Here is a 9,813-nt window from a genome sequence, read left to right as displayed (position 1 = left end):
CAATCTTAATATGTGTTGTTACATATTACAAATTAGCAACTAAGGTTAAAAAATATAAACCTAAGAGTTTTTTAACTTAAAAAATGAATAACGTTAGGCTATTACATGTCCTCACTACCCCTAAAATATAAACCTAAGATATTTCAAAGTAACAAGAGGAACAATGTCAGGCTATTACATGTCGTCATTACCCCTATCTTCTTTTTCTCTTTGCACAAATTATTAATTTTCAACCTCATGTCTCCCCTTCTCAACATATACTACAAGTATCTTCTTTTGATCTTGCACAAACCATGCATTTTCAATCTCATGTCTCCTCTTCTCAACCTATTCAAGTATCTTCTTTTGATCTTTGCACAAATCATGCATTTTCAATCTCATGTCTCCCCTACAGGTACCATCAATTATAGAGTCAAGTTTGGAGGTGGGAAAAATAATTATTCATATCAAGATGTATTTTTTAATAGTTTGTGATTATGATGTCTCAGTTTACTCCAAGTTTAATTGAAAAAAACATGCTATATGTTATAGAAGGCAAGTAGCTTACTTCTTTAAAGTTCATTTCCAAAAAGAGGAAAGAGAAATTTAAAAAGGCTAACCTAAATATTCAAGAAGTACAAGCAAGGATATCTAATGTGAATTATGGGTATGAAGTAATGGAGAATTCTAAGGATAGAGTAAAGACTTTAATGCAAATAAAAAATAATGAAGACTTATGCTTCTTAATATTATGTGGCCAAATTTTGATCACTATTTGAGTAATCACGCTAAATTATTTTAGAGAAAGCTTCTATATTTTTCAAATACCACAAATAGAGATAAAAGTCATCTAGAAATATCAATGGCTTTCAATATTTTGTGATTAAGATATCTTAGCTTACTCCAAGTTTGATTGAAAAATTATGCTATATGCTATAGCTCGCAAGTAGCTTACTTCTTTAAAGTTCATTTCCAAAAAGAGGAAAGAGAAATTTAAAAAAGGATAACCTAAATATTCAAGAAGTGTAAGCAAGGATATCTAATGTGAATTCTGGGTATGAAGTAATGGAGCATTCTAAGACACAATAAAAAATTTAATGTAGATAAAAAATCATGAAGACTTGTGCTTCTTAATATTATGTGGCCAAATTTTGGTCACTATTTGAGTAATCACGCGCTAAATTATTTTAAAGAAAGCCTCTATATTTTTCAAATACCACAAATAGAGAAAAGAGTCATCTAGAAAAATTGAAGGCTTGCATGAAACATGGGGATTGCTATGATTTGAATCTACACACACACATATATAACAATCTTAATTATCAATGGTGAAACATGGGGAGTGCCATGATTTGATTCTACACACATATATATAACAATCTAAATTATTAAATGATCAAACATTGGAAGTTATTTTTGAATGTGTATAGTGATTTAACCTTTATTATATGCGTAACACAAACAGCTAGCATATCCCCTATAAAGCATGAACTTGAAGTGACTTTGATAGATTAGATACTACTAGTAAGGTGAACACTTGAAGTGACTTTGATAGATTAGATACTACTAGTAAGGTGAACACTTACTACTAGAAAAAAAGAATGTCATATAATATATTGACTATGTTTTTTATGAGAATGTCTTATAATATATTGACTAACTTTTTACCATACAATTGAAAATTTCTTGATAAAAAAAATCTCACATGTTCTCTCTCTCTCTCTCTCTCTCTCTCTCTCTCTCTCTCTCTCTCTCTCTCTCTCTCTCTCTCTCTTTCTCACGCGCGCACACACACACACACACATTTTGAAAGAATTTGATTTCTATAGGTGATTCTTTTGGTTTTTTTGTTTTTTTGTTTTGTTTTGTTAAGAAACGTAAGAAAAAGGGAGAAACTTTTGAGAATAACTATTGACTTCAATTATCGGGATAATCAACATTACTTTGAGCAATATTGATGTCCATCATTTTAGTTTTGACCTTTCTTGAGATAAGTGAATTGAAATAAACAAGTGAACCTTATTCTTTCTACAATAGGATTCCAATGCATGCTTATTTTTAATCCTACTTGGACCTTTATTTCAAACCAGTGTTGTAGCTATTATTTTGCATAAAAGGTAATCATCACATCTAAGTTTTCTCAACCAAAATAATTATTTTTGAGACAGGTATGTCTAATAGCGCAAAACTTTTAGGCTGAAATCCTCTTTTTTAATGAAAAATCAATTGGATCAATTTAAATATTGTTGCTTCTTGAATCTTTTATACATGTAAGCTTTAAAAATCACTACAAATACTTAGTGAGGTATAATAAATAGTTTGTGTTGTTAATGATGAATATTCATTACTTAATGCCAATACTATCATAGTTTTGAAGACATCTTAGTCAAATAATAAAGTATTAAAACACACATATGAGAATCATGACTTTGCCCTACAATAATTCATATAGTAAAAGGAGGAAAATAATAAAACTGTAATGCTAACAAAGTGTTTTACTATCATAATTGAATGATAGTAAAATAATTAAAAGAATGAAACTATAATGTTTACAAATAGTGTTATCAAATGAGATTAAGGACTTTTTTATAATATGAATCTTCCACTATTATTCACTAACATTCTCTAGTCATTTTCCATAAATGTTTCCTCTGGTGCCAATTTTTTTTTCTTTTGTGTCAAAATCAATGCATTAGAAGTTGACACAAGTAAGCATATCACCATAACAATTAAAAAAGAAAAATATATGCTTTTGTTTCATCCCTTGCTAGGTAACTCAAAATAAGCCAACACGTGTGCGCGCATACCACATCACAGAGTTCCATAAGTGCACTAACTAGTAAAGAATTTGAAATGTTTTATGGATGTGGCTATCCATTTTTATAGCATGTATCCTCAATATTTTAAACAGTATTTAATCTTCTATCATTTTTTACGCACGTGATTCCCACTATTTTAACTTAAAAATAATAATTACTTATTTCAAATATTTTAAACAGTATTTCAATCTTGTATCATTTTTAACACACATGATTCCATATTTCAATTTAAATAAATTTATTACTGAGTTTTGAATTCAAATATCACACTGCCTTGATAACATAAAACGATAAGCTTAATAATGCACAATATATGAAAGGTCACATGTTTTAAGATTTTCTCTCACTATCGTAAAAAGAGATTCAATTTTCTTCAATTTCAATTATATCTTTGATTTGATATGGATTGATTGTCTATAAACATATCAAATAAGAATAATGAATCAAACTACTCTCTCTCTCTCTCTCTCTCTCTCTCTCTCTCTCTCTCTCTCTCTCTCTCTCTCTCTCTCTCTCTCCCCCCCAACATGCTAGTTGGTAGGATACAATTTCATTAAAAGGATTCCTCCTTGAATTTTACCCTATCTTCAATGATGAGGATGCGGCATAAAATTTTAACAAACCCCCTTAAAGTCTACCCATGGGTAAAGAGTATCCATGTGGATCTCAAGGCTAACCCAATAATAAATAAAATTTTGAGAATCTCCATTCTTGGAAAAGGTATTCACATAGTTATCTAACACTAGATTGGAGTGGCTTGATCACTTTATACATGATGAGCTTACAAATAAAGTGATATTCAATCTTGAAAAAAACTTGACAATCATATATCATAATGTTGTAATAGCATTAGCTAATGAATACATTTGGGATAAAGTAACAAATCTTCTATACATGAGAGTGTGATTGTTGGATTCTCCTTCCTAATATAAAAAACACCTTGAGGACCAAGTTTTAAGCTCAATACATTGTTCCTAAGATTTTTTTTCCTACTTGAACTACCATAAAATATTTGCATAGATATCAATGGTCTAGACCTACTTGTATCAATAAATCGACCTATCTAAAGGGGTTATTTCTTTATGCTAAAAGTAGCAAAGCTACCCACTCTTATCCTAGGCATGTGCCTTCCTTGGCCAACTTTTCTATGATGCATCTTTTGGTCGGTGTAGGTAGCTCGTCTCTCCACCATCACTTAGGATGTGCCATTCTTCTTTTCTATGATGCATCTCTTGGTCAGTGTAGGTAGCTCGTCTCTCCACCATCACTTATGAAAACTCTCATGTAAAAGTAGGATGTGCCATTCTTCTTATTGAAAGGTCCCATTTTAATAGCCACAAGTGTGTTGAGAATGCCAAACTTTATTCTACTAGGCTCATCCTTCAAACACTCCCTTCTAATGGAGTGTGTCTTGTACACCTATTGGGATGGGGGGAGAGTAAGGCAACTCTCAAAGGTGTCCCAACTTACACTCAACTAGAGTATCCTACTATATTCCAAAATGAGACAACCAAATCCATAACAATTTATGCATATAAACTAATAGAATAATTAATTTCCCTCAAAGATTCTAGCTGAGTGTATAAAAATCATGTGTGTGAACAAAAGGTGAGATTATGGTTAATGCTTGATGTAGTTCATGAGTGTTTGTGTGAGGTAAAGTTAGGCATAAAAGAGGGTATTGGAAAAAAAAACTAGAAACCAAAGGAGTCTAGGTAACGAATCTTTTTTAATTTTTCTACTATATATTCAGGTTTGCCAACACATGGACCCAAGTAGTGGCATGTTATAGACCTAGTAACTTCTTAATCTTGATTGTGGTTGTCCTATAGCATCACGGGATCGATTCTTTTGCTTATTCTTCCCAAAGCACTTTTGTATTGCTAGATTTATCTTTGGCTAGTGTTATGATCGAGCCTTGTACCAACCTTCTCTTAGAATTTGTGGTTCCTCCAACTAAACTCGATACAATGGTATATCTTATGCTAATGCTCCTTAGCCACGTGTCTTAGCAATATGTCTACCTTCACATACATTGCATTAAATGGTGGGTGCCTCTTAAATAGGCTAAGAATACATCATCATTAGCCACTAATTTACCTCCATAATCACATATCTTATGCAAACAATCCCTATCCACGTGTCCTAGCCATATGCTTGCCTTCTTACAAATAGTGAAACACACACATTGTATTAGATGGGTTCCTCTTAAATAGGCTAAGAATACATCATCATTAGCCTACCTCCATAATCACATATCTTATGCAAACAATCCATATCCACGTGTCCTAGCCATATGCCTGCCTTCTTACAAATAGTGAAACACACACATTGTATTAGATGGGTTCCTCTTAAATAGGCTAAGAATACATCATCATTAGCCACTAATTTGGCTCTATAATCACATGATTAATCAAGATCCCACTAATTAAGGGCCACCTCCCCCCACTTTTAGGGGCATTAAAGGACTAAAAATCATGCACTAAAACACTTGAAGGGGAGGCACCTACTTTTAAGCTAGTTTGGGACTGATTCTTGTTTACATTGCACTCCTTTTATGCATACAAGTTACATCAAAATCCACCTCTATTTTATCCTAAGGTTGAATGCCCCCCGTAGTGCCAAATTATTACACTTCATCACTTATATTTCCAACTCCCGCTCAAACCAACTCTTCCCAAAGAAAAAATCCCATTGACTCAAGTATGCTAACCTTTCCAAGAAACTCAAAGAGTACCCCAACCTCATGTTAGAGAAGGAGAGAATAAAACAAGACTAAGAGAATGTGAGGAAAGGTGCAAGTGTAACTAGAGTCTATCTGCAATTATATGGGCCATTAACCTGCGTGAAGACCCTATTCCAGATCCAAACATAAAACTTGTGAGGGAGACTTAGAGCACACCAAAGGCATTAACCAAACCCATAACATTCTCAAGAGGCTATAAAAAGAGCCAATTTCTAAGCCTCTACCTCTAGAGTCAATATGCCTAGATCTCGCTTTGGTAAATGCAATAAAAAAGGTGAGATGTGAAATTCGGCCTTCCACGGATCATGCTCGGCACAATACTTTCTCCAAGATGATTGGTGATGACTTCATGTTGACCTCGTCCAGAGATATACCAACTCTAGATCAAATTCAATGCACATACATAGATGACAACAAGCACAACCCCTCTATCACCGTGTCTCACATACAGCGAGAAATCTGCATTGGCTACATGAAAGCCAATAGTGACAAGATATTCAGAAATCTTCTCAGACCATGCTCTTGGTGCTTGTTTTAAGCCATACAAGGCTTTCTTTAACCTGCAAACATGCTCGGGGTGGCTCACATCCTCATAACCAGGTGGCTGCAACATATACACCTCTTCCTGCAAATCCCCAAGAATGCATTCTTTACATCCATCTAATGTAAAGACCATTGCTTTGACGCAGCCACTGCTATCACAACTCTCACTATTGCCATCTTGGCAATTGGGCTGAATCATAATCAATGCCATATGTCTGCGCATATCCTTTGGCTACCAATCTAGCCTTATACTTGTTTATGCTTCCATCATTGTTATGTTTTACTTTGTACACCCACTTGCATCCAATGGCTTTCTTGCCTTCAGGCAATTGCACTAAATCCCAAGTCTCATTTCCATATAGTGCATCCATCTCCTCATCCTCCATCTCCTCATTTCCATATAGTGCATCCATCTTCTCATCCTCCATAGCTTTCTCCCAACACACATTTCCAACAGCCTCATCAATACATGTGGGCTCTATAACCTGCAGAACCTTTGCCATGTATGCATAGTGATGTGCCACATAACCATCATAGGTAAACCTCTGCACAGGATTCTTCACTCTCCCAGATCTTCGCAGCTTTGCATTCATGGCTTCCATAGCCTTCTTTACACCAAGTGTTCTCATAGCTGGTATCCCAAGCTCCTCATCAAGGCTCATCTCTGAGCCACTAGACTCTCCATCAACATGAGAATGCCCTACAGAAATGTCAGGCATACCAAGGGGCTCAACCACTTTCTCTTTTCCTTTATGATCACATTTGCAGGACTGGTATTATGACGCAGCCTGCCACTCCATGGTCTATCAACTGAACCACTAGATGAGGACTCTCCTGGTCCACTAAAAGACTGTGATTGTTGACTTGCATTCTGTGCAACCACACTTCCACTCACATCAGTCCCAACAGCTTCTTTTTCAGCAGCATACCAGCTGCTCATCTCATCAAAAACAACATCCCTGCTTACCCTCAACTCATGTGTAGCAGGGTTATAACACCTGTATCCCTTTTGCTCAAGGGAATATCCAATACACACACATTTTTCAGCTTTTGGATCCAGCTTAGTTCTCAGCTCATCATGCATATATGCAATGCATCCAAAGACTTTTAGATGAGACAAATCAGGTTTTCTGCCAGTAAACCTCTCCTCTGGAGTTACATCATGTACGGTTGGAGTCCTGTTCATGATGTAAATTGCTATAGAAACAGCCTCAGCCCAATAGCTATGCAGCATATTCTTCTCTTCCATTAATGCTCGCGCAATCTCAGCAATGTGCCTGTTTTTCCGCTCAGCAACTCCATTTTGCTGCGGAGTGTATCTGCATGTAAATTGTCTCCGAATACCATTCTTTTTCAAAAATTCAGAGAACTCATTGGAGAATTACTCTCCCCCTCCATCTGACCTTAGGCACTTTACATATTTCCCATGTTTGCTTTTCAACCATAACTCTGAAATTTTGAAAGTGAGTGAACACCTCACCCTTCTCCTTCATGAAGTATACCCACACTTTCCTTGTGTGGTCATCAATGAATGTCACATAATACCTACAGCCTCCCATAGACATGGTCTTCGTAGGACCCCATACATTTGAATGCACAACATCTAGTGCATTTTTGCTCACATATCTGTTACGTGGAAATACATGTTTTGTTTGCTTTCCAAATTGGCATGCTTCACATATTTTCTGCATACCTTCAACTTTAAACTTTGGCAGCCCTGTCACAATCCCTTTAGTCTGCATAGACTTCATTCTTTGCACATTCACATGTCCAATTCTTTTATGCCAAATGTCTGTGTCTGTAACAATTCCTGAACCATTTGCAAAAATCACAGCACTCACTTTAGGAATGTTTACATTCAACGTAAACATTCTGCCCACTCTGTTGCTTTTTGCAACCAACCTGCACTTGTCTTTAAAGTCTTCAACACATAACAACCATCAGGGTTAAACCGAACCTGCAAACCCTGCTCAATCATCTGGCCAACTGAAACCAGATTCTTTGTTATGTTCGGAACGTGAAGTACATCTACAAGGTACTTCACTTTGCTAACCTGCATAGACAATGGCACATCTCCAACATGGGCAATTGGATGAGCAGTGTCATCCCTTGTTTCCACAAAACCTGGTCTTTCAAGGTTTTTCATCTCCTTGAACCACTCCCCATGACTTGTCATGTGGTTCGAAGCACCCGAATCAACATACCATACGTCATCTTTATGTGCTGCTTCAACATTTTCAGACATGGCATTCACGACATGCTGCATAACAAACAACCTTTCATTATCCTCATTGTTTTTGCTCGAGGATGCATAGTTGTTTTGCTGCAATTTTCCATTTTGCATGTCAGCTTGCTTCTTATAACAATCTCCCTGCACATGTCCAGGCTTACCACAATAAAAGCATCCACGTGTATCATTATACTGCCTTTGCCGATTTCCACGACCTCTTTGACTCCCCCTGCCTCTGAATTGGCCTCTTCCACCTATGTGTTGTTGTTGTTGATGTGAATTCTGGGAGTGTTATTGTTGCTGCTCTTGGCCATAATTCTGATTACCTGTTCGGCCACCTCCTTGATCGCGTCCACGGCCTCCTCTACCTCGTCCTCTTCCTAAACTTGTGTAGAAGGCCTGTTGCTCTGAACTGTTTTTGTTTTGTGAAGACTGTTGGTCTTCACCCAAGCTCTTCTCTTCTATAATTAGCATAGACACCAAATCTGTAAAATTGAAAATGTTTTCCTGAGTTTGAATAGACGTCTTGAACGCCTTGTATTGTGGCCCAAGACCACGTAGACAGACTTCCACCTTATCATCATCATCTACTGAAACACCAATAGATGCAAGGGATTCCACAATACCCTTTATCTTCAATGCATAGTCATTCACAGACATACTCTTTTTCTCCAGAGTATGAAGTTCATTCTTCAACTGTATCTTACGTGCCTTGGTATTTGTTTCATAGAGTTTTACCAAGGTGTCCCATGCCTCCTTGGGGGACTTGGCATCCTGTATGTGCCCAATCATGGTATCCTGTATATTGATAGAGAGCCAATACAGAACTTTTCTAGATCCTTGGTTCCAATCCTTGAACTCTTTCACATCTGCAACAGTCGGATTGATCTGCGGTATCCCCGGTGCCTCTTCATGCTCCTCTTCTATATAGTCCCAGTAGCCCTTTCCCATCAGGAAATTCATCAACCTAAACCTCCAAGCATGGAAATTGTTCTTATCAAGCTTCTCAGCAACAATCTAGTTTATGCCATCATTTGACATCTTGCGAGACACACAAATTTACCAGAAATAGCACTCTGGTTTGTCCTGCACAAACTGCTGTATTTTCTGCAGCGGTACTGTAGTACACTCAAATGTCACCAACCAGTGACCTCAATGTGCATACATACACCCAATGGTAACTGTTGACCTCCTTTGCAGCACACACAGTGTCTGCATAGCCAATCTGTCTTCCTGCAGTTCTTAAAACAAAGTTCTGCAGAGAATCGATGACTTACCTGCCGCCGCAGTGCTCGAAATCACTTGCTTTTTCTGAAAAACAGAGGTCGAGACGTGCCCGAAACACGTTTTTAGCCCAAAAAATCTATGTCCGATAGTTGCCCTATAGCTTTACTCCCGCGAAAGAAGCTCCTCAATCAGAGATCGTTTGTCGGTGCCTCCCGTAGAGCTCCCGACAAGGGTGTAGTCACTAATACAAATAGGGAAGAGTAGTTGAA

The sequence above is a fragment of the Cibotium barometz genome, chromosome 7 (genome assembly GCF_041138505.1).
Source record: "Cibotium barometz isolate CiBa-2024 chromosome 7, ASM4113850v1, whole genome shotgun sequence".
In the NCBI taxonomy this organism is placed as follows: Eukaryota; Viridiplantae; Streptophyta; class Polypodiopsida; order Cyatheales; family Cibotiaceae; genus Cibotium; species Cibotium barometz.
Note: the sequence above shows the minus strand (reverse complement) of the source record.